Source organism: Ceratosolen solmsi, unplaced genomic scaffold (genome assembly GCF_000503995.2).
Source record: "Ceratosolen solmsi marchali unplaced genomic scaffold, CerSol_1.0 scaffold57, whole genome shotgun sequence".
NCBI lineage: Eukaryota > Metazoa > Arthropoda > Insecta > Hymenoptera > Agaonidae > Ceratosolen > Ceratosolen solmsi.
In genome coordinates, this window is record NW_011948427.1 from 2,167,408 (window position 1) to 2,186,360 (window position 18,953).

The following is an 18,953-nucleotide window of genomic DNA, read 5'->3' on the forward strand; positions in this document are numbered from 1 at the left end:
ATACATGCTTTTATCGAGCTCATTATCCGATATCTTACTAGATAATAAAAAATAATCGTTGCCGCGCATTCTGATAGATATTTCTTATTTAAAACAATAATACTTCGCTTGATGACGGGCGGCTAAAAATAGATATAATTGATTAAGGATTTTTAATTTGATCATTGTTTTAATGAAAAAAATAGGGTTAATTCTAATATTTTTATTCTTTCAGTTTTTAATTTCAAGCTGGATGATAAAGTTGATTTAATAAAGCTGGCGTTTGCACAGCGGCTTATCCAGCATCAGAATTAAGTATGCCATCATTGAGAGCAATATGATAATAGACGTATCCTTTTTACTCTATAATTCAGAATTTTGAAATTGATGTGATCCATAGAGGTTGGAGAATGCTGTTGCTAAAATTGCTAGCTTTTATGCGATTACGTGTCACGCATCAGCCATACAACGATAATAAATATCAACAATGACTGCTATTAATACGAGGCGTCGGTATCACGCTACAAAAGGGTCTACCACCCCACGCAGAGTTGTTAAAAAAAATGAGTGGCTGCTCCGCCTTATTTGGCGGATCGAAATAGCTTTACATTTTATAGATTTCAAGTTTTATTTGGAAGGCGGAGGCAGCCCCGAATATCAGAAGGACTGCTAGTGTTGAATGGATACGCATATAACGCGAAGAGCTCGCGCGTTTTATTGCCGCGTTTGCATACGATTACATTTGAATCAGCCATTTCGAGAAGAAATAGTTAGGTATCTGCGCTGGAAGTTATGCTGTAAATTTTGACTGTCGGCCTCCTCCTCAGGCTTTTTGCCAAGGACATATTTGCTCTTCATTTCCGAAAAAAGTGTCGCTCGCATTTTGTCCGATACGAGATCAGTCTGTATCAAAGTGCCACGGGGACAATAAAGTGATGCGCCTAAATGAACAGTCGGAGTATAATTTGCACAATAAATTTTCATCAGCTGGTGATTTCGGGAGTGTGGACACATGCGTATGATACAAATAATCGGCTCTCGGATCTTGCGACGTTTACGTGTTAATTTTTATATGCTAGCGAACCATGGCGCATTATCGCCAATGAGCTTAATAAAGGCATAAGTTTACAACGAGTTGGGAATTTTTATTAATACTGGGGACTTGACTCGCGATGGAGAGATTATGTCGGCGATACGGGGTGACGTTTAATGCGTCCGAACGTGAAAAAATTGCTCGTACGTTTCACCGTGGATGTTTTTTGCGCTTTAATCTTTTCTTTCGCGTAACAACGTATTTTTTTTATTACTTTTCACCCATTACTTAAATCTTATTTATATTTTAAATGTCTCCCCAGAGCGAAATGAATTTTATTCCATGATTATATAAAAAGCAAGCGGACTTATCGTCTTAAGAAGTTAATAGGACGTAACATTAATTGATAATATTATTTTTTATATTCCTGATTTTATATTATCATGTACAGATATACGTCGACGGAAATACTCTTATTAAAACCCTCTTGTAATAGAAATACTAATCTATTAATATTTTTCATACAATAATTTAAAGACCATCCTAATTTGATAGCTATTTTATTTATTTATTTAAATAGATTCGGTACCATATTAAAAAAAAAATTATATAAGACTTTATTTCTTTTGGAATTAAAGTTTTAAAAGAACTGATCAAATTGTATCTGTATTGTATACACGAATTTATTAATCAATGTTAAGCAAATACTTTTAGCGAGTCACAAATCAGATCAATTTGTAAAAAATATTTATTGTTATATTATTGAATTCATTTTTTAATACATATTTTATTTAATGCAATGGACTATAAAAAATCGATTAAAGAATATATCATATACATATATTTTGAATTGTAACGATATATTGATTTCAGTCTAAAAATTGTGATAACTTTATACGGTTAATCAGTTTACGAATACAATACGTCGATACTGAATTATGCAGGTGTAACCAATTTATAGTTGTATCAAGATTATATATATATATATATATATATATATAATTATTGGGAAAAACATAAAAATTTTTGTAAAATCATATTCAACTTATAATGCACTAGTTTAGAGATCAACTAGATAGATCTTCAAAGTTAAGTCATAAGTTTTTTAAGTTTTTTTTTTAAATATCCCTCCGAAGTAATTTGTCCAGAAAAATTGCTTTATCCAAAAATAAATTTAATACACACGTTTATTTACTACAAACGAAATGTAATTTATTATGTTTGTAGGAACAAGATATAGTATAAGCCATTTCAATTATAACTTTTTCGTACGCATAATACATCACAGTTTAAAGAACTGAATACAGACTAGGTGTATCTTCATAAATATTGCAGTGTCTCACCTACGGCACCCAAATCCATTTTTCAATTTTCTTAAAATTTCCAGAACATCCGGCCATAAATAACGACGGGGAACGAGAGCGAGAGTGAGTCGGAGTGGAAAGCCAGAGAAAGAGAGACTGGAAACATGGTCGCGAGCAAACGACTCGGTTGAAAAGCGTAAAAAGGAAAATCTATTAGTAAATCTGGCTAAATATGCATGAGGGTTGCCGGGGACCGAGCACATTTTTCCTCGACTGGCGATAATGTTGTCAAGATCGGACCGGCTGTAGCGGCAGTCTGAAAAAGGAAAAACGATGAAGGTGGAGAGATTAGAAGGCGCGCGTGTGAACAAGTGACGCTGAGGGTCAAGGGAGTAGTAGTATTACTAGCCTCTCTTTTGCCCTTCGTTGCTTTCTCATTCTCTCTCTCTCTCTCTTACTTTTACTCTCTCTCTTCTAGAGCGTTTGCTCTCTCTTTCGCGGGAGAGGGGGGGATACGAGTGGTCGTTTTTAAGTAGGGTGAGAGATGCGCAACATATTGCCCCGTAGGCTGCCGGGGTTCTTATCGACTGAGACCAGACAGCCGGTAGAAGCACAGAGAGAGAGAGAGAGAGAGAGAGAGAGAGAGAGAGAGAGAAAGAGAGATCCACAGAGAAGGTAGACAGATTTACGAGGACCGCTCTTGGATAGCGAATGATAAACGCGAGATGCGATAGCTTTATTTATTTGTGCGTGCCTGCCGGTGATGCGCCTTCCCTTACACATATGTACGTATGTATATCGCCTCAATTCCCGTATGCGCATTTCTCCGCTACTTCGTACTTCTCTCATCTGTCTCGCTTATTTGATTTTCTTGACGCGGGAGGCCTAAGCCCCAATTGAGGGCTGTGCGCGTTTTGCACGCGGGCAATTATCATAAATTTTAAATTCCGTCTCCGCCTTTTCTTCCTCCTCCTTTCTTCCATCGACCGGGACTTTGACTAATAGTATCGTTTTCGTGCACGTCAGTGGAATGAAAAATCGAAAGTGCCAATGGAAATAATTTAAGGCGTTTTTTATGATCTGCAGCCGCGCTCTCGTAGTCAAGAAACGAGGTTAAGATTTTGACGGATGCTGCGAAGCTGCCATTCGTACTACTTTTGCTGGTAGAATAGAGTATATTTCGGGAAGTCGTTGAGAAAATGTTTTTGAACTCCCATTTGGCAATGCGCAAGGATGTGCTCTATTGGTAGACCCGCTATTTGCCAAAGCATAAAATGAAAATTAATTGTACGCAAAAGCTATTGTTGAACGTAACGCTAGAGTATTTCTGATTCATCTAGCACTTTCCTCTTCAAAATATGAATGATGTATGTCGTAAAATCAATAAATTATTGATACGTCCTACTTAGATAAAGGGAAAAAATTTTTTAGTCTATGCTCAAGTTTTTAAATAAGTTAAATGCTTAAACTACAATTGAATTATAGGTATATTGCTATTAATTTGATTGATTATTAATAAGATCGAATCATTTGAAAAATAATTTTAATGAAATCCCCAACGATATATTAACATTTTACAATTTATTTCAATTGATTATTCAGAGACGGCTTCTAAGCAGTATACAATAATACAATCAAACACATAAAGATACTTCAATATTTATTAAGTCATTATTTATTATAAAGACTGATTTATTATAAGCGAATCTACTTCATTGAGTGCAAATATATATTATTCTAAATGGATAAGATATTATTGCGAATAGATTTCCCGTTGTTTTCATTTATGATTTATTTGTATCTTTGTATGTAACGTAAAATCTATATGCCGAAAGTAAATTATTCCAAGCATTATTATTATTATAAAAGGCCGTTATAATAAATAAAAATGAGAAGTAACCAAAACATGATTAATATTGTACATGGAATACTATCCATAAGTATGTTAATAAAAATCATATTTTCAATATATCACATTGTAAGTCAATGAAAATAGGCAATTTAGTATTAAGATGTATATGCAAGAATAATTTAAAATGCGAATTGATAGTTCGATTTAAAAATTCGATAATTATCATCTTAATGATATCAGTAATGCGAAAGATGAATTAATTATTTGCAATATAGGCGATCAAGTTTAAACTATTTATAACGTATTATCAGTACTTAATGTACTAAATTTGTTAAATTAATAACTTTTAAATCGAGTGGTTGAAAAGTTGTTTACGAATATAAAAAAATATGCGATTTATACAATCGATAGAATAATTATAGATCACTATTAAATTGACAAAGTCAAACGGTTTTTTATATACGTGCATAAACATATTTGATCTACAAGAGTATATAGAAATTTTATCGTACAATTACGAAAGATCATCAATAATAATGTATTAATCAGTTGTAATGGGATTGATGAGCTGAGAATTTGCACACTAATCATCAGAGTTGTTTAATTGTTGATCAATTTACTTATATTCAAATGTCCAACTGTTCGTAAAATTAAAAAAGCAGTTTACGCGATTCGAGTTTAAGATGTCAATGGGAGTCAAAAAGCCTCGACAGGATCGAGCTTGTCGTAAGAGAATTGTCATGGAATCATACGGCATCCAGTGGTGAAAATTATTTAAAAACGGTGGATGAATCCTTTACGGGTGATCAAAGGCGCGTGTAAGCGAGCATCGGAGTATGCTAGTAGAGTAGTGGGTGGGGGCAACGGGGAGGGGCAGTTGAATTGAAATGTCGCGGCGAGAGCCATTCACCGGCGATGTTTATAGCGCTGTATCTTAATCTTCGCACAAGCTGATCGGATTACATTTTTCCGCGGAAAACTGCACCTTTTCAAAGCCGTTTATCCTAGAAATTTCATCTGCACTATGATGGTTTAATGCCATGTTTAGTTATGTCTGCGACGAATTTCCTTTTCGGATCGTCAAGGATTTAAGTTTTCTAAGTGCATTGCCTGATGGGTAATATATTGGAATAGCTTTGAGTACAAACAAGAAATAGAGAGGGTGGACAGATGCAGAGAGAGAGAGAGAGAGAGAGAGAGAGAGAGAGAGAGAGAGAGAGAGAACTTTTTATTAGATTTATAATCGTCAAATATCGATATAATTTCGAAAAGAGGTTTTTAGGCTTATACCTCAGATTTAAAAATTGTAATGTGATATGCAGGTGTTATCTTGTAATAAACAGTATAATAAATAATTTATAATCATTTTTTAACACCTCTATGATCTAAAGATGCATGTATTTATAAGTATGTATAGACCAATAATACATATAGAATGTATAATTTATAATACTTATATTTATAAGTATTATTTTGTTATCATTAATCTTATTTTTTTTATATTGTATTTGTTAAAGACCTTTCCCGATAATTTTGAATGCTATGCATTTTTATATAAATAATTTCATATAACAATTTTAATACTCATAAGTATAATTGATATTTAAATTTATGAATTATTTACGAGGCTAAGTTTTTATACTATATATTAATATTAATTAAATGAATTATACATCACAAACGCTATTCCTCGAAGTAGTCTAAATAATTAAGGCTGCATTTATTTTTATTTTGTTTTTAAAATAACATATGTAAAATACTCGGCGTAAAAAATCAATTTAAATTATCATACATTTACTTAAAATGAAATATATCGAGTCCACAAATTATGTTTTTTTACATTTAAAGTACTGTATTTTTTTGTTATTTTAATTGAATAATTGTTAATTTGAACGATGATTAAGATATGTTCGAAAACAAGTAAATATTTTTTTTTAATCATAGTGGTTTATCCTTATAGAATAAATTAAAAATAACGAAAACATTGCAAATAAAATTGTAGTATAAATTTGTTCCCTTATCAGATACTGCGAACATGCTTTGTTTTTTTTTTAATTACATTTTTTTCTTATATAATTGCCATTTATTATAGAACATTGGGAATAATAGCGGAGAAGTGAGTAAAACTTTATATACAAAGTGCACGTGTGTCTCTCCTTGTATTTATAATACTGTTGCCTCTGTTATAACAATGACAGTGAAGTTACGGTTGAGCGCTTCTGAGGCTTTACGATCTGGATTTCGTCTGTACTTGCCATAATTTTACTTCGTTCTCGTGGTTGCCCGTAACCCAATTCTCTGTTTTCTCTATTAGTCGGCCTCCCTTTCATCTGCATTTTTTTTAATTTTTTTTTTTTTTTTTATGAATTTTGCTACAAGTCTGTTTACTCGTTGCTTCTTTTCTTTACCTCGATGACTTTTTCTCATCCTTTCGCATTATTTTCTTCGAATCAATGAAAACGCTCGAAATATCGTTGGTTACAAAGAAGAATTTTGTACTGACCCCATTGTACTTTTTCTCAAGCTTAGAAATTTAAAGTCTTGTGATGTTGACAGATGTTTCTGTTTGTACTCGGAAATCGCGCAAAAATAGTGATTTTTTCGATAAAAGTATTATTAGTTCAAATTTAAGGAATTCAGATTTTGGTGTCGTTTGTACCCTTCCCGTTTACAATATTTTAATTAATTTCAATATATTAATAAATAGAAGAAAAAAATGAAAGAAAATAATAACTCTAAGGTGATGTAGGCTTATTATTTGTTATGTTTGTCGCATGCAAAATATTTAGTTAACCACTGAAGTCGTAATGTGTGTTCATCGTCAGCATTGATAATGCGCGATGAATGTTTTAAAACCCGTGAATGATTAAAAAGATACGAATTTCCGTTGACTGAACGTTTATACTTTATATAAATAGCACAGATTAAATGCTACACATTTCAACACACCATCCCCATCGTGATTTTACCGTGCATAAAATGAGCTTTGCGCTTCTAAATTCACCGCCTCTTCGTTTCGATCTCGTGAGTAGCCCATAAGTATTCGGCCCTCCTCGTCCAACTTCTCTCTTTCTTAATGCAAATTGAATCTGATAGTCCGGTCGCCATTATCATAAAAATTGCCTTGTAGACAGGCTCCCGTAAAGTATAAGCGCTCGCTCGCTTGCGCGGAAATTAAGTGTTTGGCTGTATTATTCGGTGGCTCTCTCAGTTTCTGGCGTTACGTACGTGTGCAGTGCACGCGGTCATATAATAGTACTTTACAAGGAGTAATTCAAGGGAATGAAGAAGTGCCTCGGGTACGCGCCGAAGAGGACGGGTATAACCACGCATGGATCATCCGCGATGGAACGGGACCATTACCGGCGAGCCTAAGTGTATGCGCGGCGCTCACTTGCGATCCTCGGACATTAAAGCGATACCTATTAGCCATGAAATATCAATTTCATCACGGCAGCACTACATCTGCAGCTGCAACCGCGCACTAAACTTCCGCTCGACGCTTTTTTTAATCTACCCGTCCATGCGACGGGACGAGCTACGAAGATCTACCGGGGCTGACGTTGTTGTAACAACTCGTGCATTACGACGATTACTTTTAACGATTTTTCTTGGTGATTACGCTTGAATTAGGCGCCTGTGAACAAACTCGAAGACTTTCCGATGAGCGTAAAGAGAGGTTGTTACACCGTGGGGATGAATTTTCATTAGCGTCTACCTTAAAGTCCCTTTATATTCTTGAATTGCTGGATATTAAACGTAATGGGCTTGTGTAAGAAAATAATATATTTTTCTTAGTATTCTTTTGAAACTTCACGATCTTGCACGTGTCATATCGCAAGTGTAAGACGTCAATGTTTCAACCGTAGTACTGTCGTTTGATATATCAATGAAAAGTTAATTCAAGCTCTTCGATTCACTTATTGATTCTAATGTTCGTTTAAGCTACGTTGTCCTTTGCATTCAAAAACAAAAAGTAATTTATTTGTCCATGAATATTTAGATATTGCATATTTAATTTCTTAATATTGACTTAATTTCAATTCATAATCATTGTTCACATTTACAGTATGTGTACATTGTTATTTTCTGTAACGAGTACGGAGCCAATGTAAGAAATGTATTAACATTCGTTTTAAAAGACTGTCTAAATAATCATTTATACATTTATTATTTACTAGCTCATTTCAGATGTAAGGTATTGATTTATCGTATGTTTTGCATTATCTTTAAATAAAAATGATGATATATGCATTTTGATAAACTTTGTAGACATATCACATTTCATTTGTTCACTTTTTTATTTATGATTTTTTCATTTGATAAATTACATTGTTTATCATTAACTTTTTCTATTTGGCTTCAATTTATGGGGCTTAATAATTTTGATATATATTTAATAATTACTAGATATCGATACTCTAATTATCACGAAACTTATAGAAAAATCGAAAAAAATGTATTATCGAAGAATTATTATGCTATTCAAAATAAAATTAATGAAATATAATATGATATATGAGGCTATATTTATTTATTGTATACTCATTCGTAATAAAAATATAATTTATTATCAGTCTGAATTATTTTTATTATATAATGTATTATTTATTATTATTTTTTTAATAAGAATAGCAAAAAGGTACTCGATGTTAATTTCTTTTGACAATTAAAAATAATTCTCTTTAATAAAATGATACTTACTAAAGTTAAATATTAATTACATTCAATTATTTGATAATATTCATGATTTTTATAGATTAAAATAGTTCATACTTTGTTTAGAGTTCAAATTAATCATTACACTTTTCATAATCAATATTTTAAAATAATAATAACAATCCCAATAATGCCATAGTGAAAACTTATTCTGAAAAATGTATTCTTTATGCATACAAGTTTTTAAAATGTGATGTAACAGATTAGACTATTTAATAAAACGGATTTTTTCATGATGAACATTAATAAATTCAAGTGAATTTAATTAAAGAATTGATTTACGTAAATAAATTCATATTTAGAAATTTAATTTGAAAATATAAAAACGTATTTATATACACTTTTAGATTTAATAAGCAGAGACAATTTAACATAACTTTAGCATTAATTATTTATAAAGTAGGCATAAATTATTTGTGGTTATAATGATGAATTATTTATGGTAAGCAAGTGCGTAATTTACAAGCTTATAAATTTACTGTTATCTCTAACTATAAATATTGAAAAATTAGACAAGCAATAACTCATTGCAGTAGAAAACAAATTTATGATGTTATGAAAAATTATTAATGTCCTAAAATATTTTATTTACAATAAAATATTGATAATTTAAAACAAAAATCCATTAATTGAAAGATCTATTATTATTATTATTATTTACAAAATGAATTCCAAATAAATTGAAAATTAAATTTCAACAAATATTAAAAAAAAAAAACATCTCATTGTGAAATAAATTATTTTTGTAAAATTCAATAGGTATAAATTAAAAAATTAATTATGCATGTAGATTGAATTATATTAAAATAGTTAAAAATTAAAAAATTTCCTATTAATTAATCAATATTAAGAAAATATAGAATAGTTCAAATGTTAGATAAACAAAATATCAGGAAAAATATTCAATGCTATTATTATATGTACATATGTTGCATTCACTGAATTTACTAAAGATGGCCTGATGGCACTGTAAGGAAATTTTCATTTTTCTTCAATACCAAAGTAAATACAAATTTTTTCGAAATGAATATTTCATGAGATGTTTTTAAAAAATCATATATTATTAAGTACATTAAAATTTTCGTCAAAATTATTTTAATCTAAGCTTAATATCAAATATTTATTCAAGTATATTGATGTTACAGCTGGATAAAATAATAAAATGCAAATTAAAAAGTAAATATCTAAATATATAATAGCTAAAATAAGATTAGATGCAGAAAATAAAACCTAAAAGAAAGTAGAAAATACAAACAATTCAATAGAAAAACGGAAAGAGCTTCGAAAAAAGAATACGGTGTGTGAGAAGGTTATTTTCATATTATTACTGCAGCTAACATACACACCCACATATTTATCGACGTCTCCCTACCTACCCACCCACCTACTAACACCCATATCTGAATCCCCTCCCACTATCATTACGTACGCACGCACGCACACACACTTATACACACTTGTGTATGTGAAGTTGTGTGAATGTTACTGTTCGAAGCGGCACTGTAATAATGATAATGCTAACGATAATGACAATGATAATAAAGGGAAAAGTGCTTCTCTCAGAATTCTCGAGGCTTTTGCTCCCCACGGAACAAAACTGTTACAACGAATCTCCACATACCAAGTACTTCGTTTTGGATGTGTAAAACTGAGTAATGCACCGTAATATCGTTTACTGTAATCGTCTTCCTTTTTCAGTAACTCTCACGCCAATGAAAAAAACGCGTCAACCTGTTATCATATCATTATTTTATATCATAAGTTTGTTCTTAATTACGACAAATTTATTTTATAAGTGTGTACGTCATGTTATTCATGACTTCTTTGGACTCAGGAATCGATGCTTATACTTTACTATACAATTCTAAATATAAGTTATACAATAGCTGCGTGAAATTAAATAATCTGAACAAGACATTTTAATTTAAAGGAACACATTACATTGTCTGCATATATTGGAATATTCAGTGGCAAACGATATGAAATATCATAAGTTTTTGTGATAGTAGCACAATTTTTAACGACTATCCAAGTCCAATTATTATAAGTTGCTCAACAAATTTATTGTTAGAGTATAAAGTTATATTTAGTATCAACTCAATAATTAAATATGCTGTCTACTATAAAAAATGTTCTGCTCATAAAGTAAAAATTTGATTTTAAAATTATGAGAAATGGAATTATCATTTTATTATCAATCTTCAGATAACATATAACTGATTTTTTTTGCAAATGTCAGAATTTGTTCTTATTTCAAATTAAAACTTGTTTTGTGATAGGAGACTTCAGTTTGGAAATTCTATTCTTAAAACATACAAAAACGTTTTACATTTAATATTCATAATTTTTTCGTCAAATTATGCAGGATTGATATCATTCTATAAATAGTTTTTTTTTTTAATTTGAAATTGGTGATGTAAAAAAGAGTTAAAATAATTTATTGTGTTAATTTTTGATAATTTTACATACTTTAGATAATATAATAATATCATGTGTAAAAAATATAATCAACTTCGATTAAAAAAAATTAATATTTAATTTAAAGTCGGTTTTCTTGAATTTTTCAAAGACTTAACTAGTAATATATTTAAATATTATTATTGTAACTAGTAATATTGCATTATATATATATATATATATATATATATATATATATTATTAGCAATCTCGTTAATATTATTTACAATAATGTGTCATGTATGTATAAACTTAATGTAATAATAATTGTTAATTTAAATAATTGTCATTAACAAATATAAATTTTTTTTTTTATAATTATTTTTTTAGAAAGATATTTTGAATAAAATGAAATAATAAATTTATTATATTCCTTGTACATTGAAATGTGTGATTATTGACAATGATTAATATTTAACGATGATATAATAAATATATGATAATGCTGAAGAGAAATAATCTAACTTTCTTTGTTTAAGAGTTTAAAATAACAGCACTGTTGAAACTACTACTACTGCATTCTACTATGATGAATACTTATCTCAATAATGCTAGTAATGGGTATGGCCATGTCCTTTTTGAAATTGTTAGCATATGATAATGAAAACATGTAATATGATACTATTGGTTACATCATGCGTGTCACAATATTTGAAAACATATTCACATTATTTTGAATGGAAAGTTTTTAACGTGAACTAGTTATCAATGTCTTCATTAATTTATTTTCAATTTTTATCTATAGAGATAGATAGCTTCTGATCATGTAAGATCGAAAACGAAGGAGTGTTTGAAGTTTTGAAGTTTCATTATGTATATACTTACATGCGGCAAATATATACTAAAAAGTAATAATTGAATTTGAAGTTAAATGTCCCTATCTTAAAACAATACAAAATTATGAGTAGTTCTATATGTAAATTAAATAGCATATGTAATACAATAATGTACACAGCAAAACGTAATATTTAAAAAAAAAGTGAAATTCTACTTTAAAGTTATATAAATTTGATAAATCAATATTTTCTTTAGTTGATTAATTTCTATTAATATTGCATTTTTGGTGACTGTAATATATAAATTTTAAATTAGGTTCAATATTTTATTTAGTCTATACAAAGTAATAAAATTTTTGCTAAAAATACTGAAAATAGGGACTATAATTGATCATTATAATTACATTGCTGAAATATAAATTATCGTAAAGTATCTTTTTCAATTTGAAAATAAACTTTATTGAAAGGAACGAATGCAGGGAAGAAGAAGCATTTAATGGTAGTAAAGCATAATGTATTTTAAAAGTAAGTTAACAGACCAGCCAATTCTCATTTATAGAAAAGCGACGCAACATCGTGGTGAAGAAATACAAGCATGGTCGATCTTAACGTGTCCATAAAATTTCATTTTAAAGGAAAAATGTCTCAAAGCTCACTGGAAACTGTACGGAAAAGTCGGGCTATCAATTTTCTCCGCAAATGGCAGTCTCATTCGCTCGACGCTCATTCCGACAATACTTATTTACTTCCGAGACCATTCAATAAAGACGATCTTGGACTTCTTATATACATTTTCACGAGCGTCACAAATTACGGCGGAAACTCATGGCATGGACGGAAAGCGTGGCAGATGCGTGGTGGAGATGGTGCATGCTCTTACGCGCATGCGCTAAGGCGATGTTCAGCAGCTCGTAAAAGCAGGACTGACTAGTCGTTGCTGGAAAGAAAGTCATTGGCGACACAAAGCGGCATTTACCGCGAAGTAAGAAAAGAGATAAAAGAAATTGTCCCTTTTTACATAGCACAGTGCGAGTGCATTGTTTAACTTTCCTAAAGCATATCGGCCCCCTCCATCTATCTTACCTTCTATACATACATACACACATATATATCCATTATCTATCTATTTATTTTTTTCTCTTACACAGTTGCTTGTGTAAATCTCCACGTGAGCACGTACGTAAGATTGATAGATAAAGAGAAAGAAAGAGAGAGAGAGAGAGAGAGAGAGAGAGAGAGAGAGAGAGAGGGAGAGATGCAACTAGACGCGCGATCTTTTGCGCACTCGGACTCGCTCATGAGTAATGGCCTTCGATCCAAGAAGGGTCACCATGTTGAATGCGAGTAAGTGGAAGTAGCGTTACCAGGGAAGATGGAAGGCTGAGTTTACGAAATACATAAGGGAAGGAGATAGTAAGCGCGCGAGAGAGAGAGTGAGAGAGAGAGAGAGAGAGTGAGTGAGAGTGATGGAAGGGGGTGGGGAGACTACCCGCGGCGCGCCTTGACAGGAGGGTGAAGAGATGGCAGCGCGTCCGACGCTAAGTACCGGGATTACGTCACCTTGTCCGTTCCTGGCTCTGTGTACGTGTGCGCACGGAGAATGAGAAGAGAGACATCTCTCTCGCTCTCTGTCTGTCTGTCTCTCTCTCTCTCTCTCTCTCTCTCTCTCTTGTTCTCTTTAGGCGATAAAGGTACCGAACACCCGTCGCGCACGTCTCGGCGAAAGAACCGTGCCACTTTTTCCCCCGACAGCGGGGGCGGGAGGGGCGTCCTCCTGTCACGTTGCACCCACGGCTCTTGATAAATGCGTTTTCTTGTTTTTTTCGGAGGCGACAGGCCGCGTTGAATTTGCTCGCCGCGTTTAACGAGCGGCCCATTGTTCGGTGGGGTAGTTTAGTATGACGCTTGGCCAGGGGTATAGATGAGGGGGGAGGGGCAAGCCGAGGTTTGCTCGTTTCTTCCTCTTCGTTCCGTGTCAGAGTCCTATTTCTTCATTCTTTTTCTCGACTGACCGACTGATCGGTTTTCCGGGCGCGATGCGACAGTCGTACAATACCCACGACAAAACGAACAATTGCTCTTTTCTCGACCAGAGCTGCGTACTACTAATGATTTTACTTAGGAGGTGACGCATGGGGTAGAGATGGAGAAAGTGGAACGAAATGCTGGGGCGGAGGATATTTATAACGGAGATTTGTCGAGCTTTCACGGGTGGATGAAAGCACCGACCAGCAGTTGTGTACGAACGTAAACACAATTTTTCTCTTGCGGGTGAACTCGGGTTTTCAGATTCGTATGAAATCATGTTTTGGATGAGCAAGTGCATACTGACCACTCGTGTTTGTCACCAGTCCCAATTAAATATTGAAAAAAATGTTACCATATGAGTAGAACGTTAAACATATTGTCATTAATTATCAATAGGTCATTTATATATTACGTATTTATTTTATTAAAGTATAAAGTTTAAAGTATATATAAAAATAAATTTATTATTCATTTATTTTATTATACGAAAGATATTACGTACTTATTTTCTTGAGAATAATAAGTTGTATATCAATAGGACAATATACTATTTCAATTAGATAATTTTTCTACGCAACTTTTCCAATATCGTGACAGATTGAGACAAGTAGTCTTGTAAAATAAAAAAGGGTGCACTTAAAGTAATATATTTCCTTCGATCTCTCTTGCAGGCTCTATCACAATTTCAAAATTTTGCACGTGTAGCGATTAGTGATTCGGAAACGCGAGAAGAAGAAAGAAGAAATATGTACGAAATATTGTACTTCATTTTATATTTACGTAATCATTATTGGTGAATGTATAAGTTTATAGGGGCCAGTCAAGTATAAAAATAAAAAGACCGTATTTAATGAAGAAATCAAGTGGACAAAGTTATGTTTACACTCGGCTTATATTTTTCTTTGAAAAAGTTTTCAATGTTCATTAGCAATTAGCTACGTGTAATGAAAGCTTTCGAGAAATAGCTTATTTATAAATGTAAGTTATTATGTTAATTCGTGCGTGTTAACAAATTTCATATGCAATTCTTATATGACACGTACAAATTATGGCGAAAACTTTCTTGGTCACGATCGAAAATGATAAATTATCACGTATGATTGTATATTAAAGAAAGGAAAGATTGAAAATTTGCAACTCTCGATCATAGCTCTATAATACTAGACGAATCGCTAGAAAAACTAATGTTACGAGTACTAAAGTTATGAAGCAAATAAACATTATATGTGAATATTATGCGATGTAATATTATTTGCCAATATAATGTAATATAATTTTTCATACTAAATTTTATAATAAAACTTCAAAATGTCGCATATTCTTGTTAGCGATGAAACATTATTTAAAATATATTATTATAAATTAGAGAAACATGTTGGTTTAAAAGTAAAACTGTAATATTACAAAAAAGAAAAGCTTTTATTGTAGTACGATTGTCTTTTACGAGAGAATGTTTATTATTTTATTTATATATTATTTCTGATTGTTTGATAAAATTTATAGATTAATTAAGAGACAATTTTAAAGTCACCAAACCGTCGACTTTATATCATAACACTTATTTGCATAATTTGCTAACGTATATGATATATTATTTCTAGAAGCAGGCAGAGAATTTCACTTTTTTTCTTCTTTAAAGAAACTCGCTGAAAAACATGATAAAAAATCATATTTTTCTCTTGAGGGTAGTATGTATATATGCTAAATAAAATAAAATTTTTAATATTCAAATGTGGATTTTTAATATTCACCGAGAAATACCGTTCGAGGTTCAATATTCTAAAAAATTTTCCTCTAATAAGGGCGTAAATGGGTCATAACGATTTCTATTGAGAATCCGTGTCTTGGCTTACGCTTCATTGTTTGCAAAGAAGTCAAGCCCATTAACTTAAATCAACAATAATGGCAGCAATGTAAGATCTGTGCGAGAGGTATCGTTAAAGGCCGTATTGAGCATAATCGTTACGATTCACACATATTATTACACGACAACTAGTGTGTAAAGTTTGCGCGATAAACGCCGGAGTGACGCGCATTTTTGCGCTCCCGAACTTATCTCGCGCACATCTCCGGCTTGTTGACAACAACAAAGAGAACTCCTCGGATAATTGGCAGAGGTACTTTCTTTTTCGGTACGATACATTTACACGGTAGTGCACTCAAGTTTCTGTGCTCGTATATACTACAAATCAGAAATGGATGGATGGCCTCGAGCTTCTGGTGGTTTTTGAAGATGCGTCAGACATTTAATTTAAAGAAAGTAAAATAAAGTTCAGCTCGATGCTCGAGGTGCTCTTAATTTTATAACATATGTGACTGTGATTAAGAAATATCGTTCTCTGATAATAGCAATACAGTTTCTAAATTATCACCGCATTTACATAAAAAAATACGAGCTTTTATATTTGCGTATTAAAATACAGCAGACAGGTTTGGCTGCTATTTACAAGGATATTTCCATTTTGCTTAAGACTAATTGTCGTATTCCATAAATTTGAACATTCGATAAACTTCTTTTTACGACCTCGGTTATTGAAACATATACCTACGTGCCTTTAATAAGCATATCAATTTAATCAATCAGGAAACATCCAAATCGTAATAATGTTGCATTAGCAAATTTACATGTGACGATCAATTTTTTTTTTTTTTTTTTTTTTTTTTTTCGAAAATATATTTTAGTAAGTACAGTAGGTATGAATTACAGTTCTATAAGTATATTTGAAATCGAAGTTGGTTTTGTAATTACTGTATATAGTATGAAAGTAAATATACGCATTCCATAAACTGACAATAGTCCACATTGGATAAAAATTTGAAATAATCCGTCTTACGGATTCGTTGAAATTTAATATAATAAAACTATTACTTCTGAAGAATCACTTTCCTATTAAAAAAACTCCTATTAAAATCACTTTCCTATAAAGAATGCATGACTAACAGTGATCATCTCAAATCCTGGATATTATTCATTCGACAATAATCAGTCATGATTCAAGATTTTCACGAGTGTTTGTTCGACCGTATCGTTGTTTACTCGTTCCGTGTATATGGCCAATTCAAGCCACACATTTCCATTATCTGCTCGCGCCTTATTACAAGAGATGCGTCTAATAAACATTGTTAGCTCAGACATTAATGTTACGATTGTGGAGGACACGCGTAGATCATTCTCACAATGCAAGCCCGTGGACGCATGCGAGCCTGGATTCGCTCGTGGATGATAATTCATCGATGAAACGGCTGTACGTTTTCCATGCGAACATTAGCCCATTTAACGTCCCACGTGGTTTAATTTTCCGAAAGGTGTTTCTCGACACGAGACCAATTACCGCACGTCCCATAAACAACGGCGTAAAATTAACGTCCCACCTGTGAGTACGTGCGTTGCCAGCACTATATTATTAATCTTTCGACTTATTTTCTTAATTTGGATTTTAATGGTGCGAGAGTACGCTGAAATATTAAATGTAAAACGTTATTGGATACGACACCTATCCCTCGCCCCCTAATTCATTAATATTCATAATGCTCTTGACGAATAATTTTGAAAATACCAGAGCTGCACTTTTATTAAAATATTTCACGTTGCTTCGATGCTTTAATTTAATTTAATTTAATTTAATCGAAGACATTCTCTGATTCGCATTGGAAGTTTTATGCAAAATTTATTGTTCTTGGGTGATAAATACGGAAATTCCATACAACTACTTCATTTAAATGTCTTATAAATTTATTCGTAGTATTATTGTAATAAGTAAGTGTTGTATACTATTGTACACAACGGATCGGTAACCCATAAGTTTCATTCTACACTCAAATAGGTAGAAATCGTGTTAAATACATTTCTTAACGCATTATTTTACAATTTAGCAGGATTTTGATGGATTTTACAATCGATATCTTAACGATCAAGTGCCTTCGATTGAAAAAGTTAAACGAAAATTGCTTGCCAAAAAATTTCTTGTTACAAGCTGTAGGATTGGACTATAAAGATGCAAATACAAAGTTGATTGAAACAAAAGCTTATAAAACAATGAATGCCTTGTGTGTCATATAACTTTTCTTAATTGTATTTATATATTTGTACGTTACGTATAAGTGCAATTGTATACTTATATAGTATTCATATTTAATATTTCATTTCGAAGTAATTGTTAGTAGGAAGGAGGACATTTTTAGTATAGGTAAATAAGCACATACTTAGTTTGTTTTCAAAAGCAACAGAACCAGCAGTGGTAGGTCCAACTTGCATCGATTTCAATTTTAACAATAAATAATAAAAAAATAAAATATAAATTTTTTAAACCTATGGTAAATATAGTCCTTGTTTTCACAATTACCTTGATAACACGAGTCATAGTCTTACGGTGAACATAACTCAATGAGCAGATAGTATCTCCTAATTATTCGAAAGTGATTCAATAATGAGTCGTGATATAGGAAGCGCAAGTACCCAAACCAAAGTAGATAATGTTACTGGAGAATATTTCCCCGGCCAGAAGTTATAACGAGAGTCGGGGCGCTGAGTGAAATCCTCGATAATATCGCGGATAAGTGGCAGGGCCAGAAAAAACAATTAGCTCGCTTGGAATGAAAAAAGCATCTGGTGTCCACAAGGACCTCATGCATCCCGGAACTCCAAGCGTGAAGCACGTATCTCGCGTCTTATCTCGGCAGATAGCCATTAGCGTTGGTCCAGGTGTGCGCGTCACTCGGACACTGAAAATCCCCGCGTCAAGAGTCACGCGATGTGCATGGTAGTCGGCAGGTATCCAGGGGACGTAAAACACGTAGGACGCTAT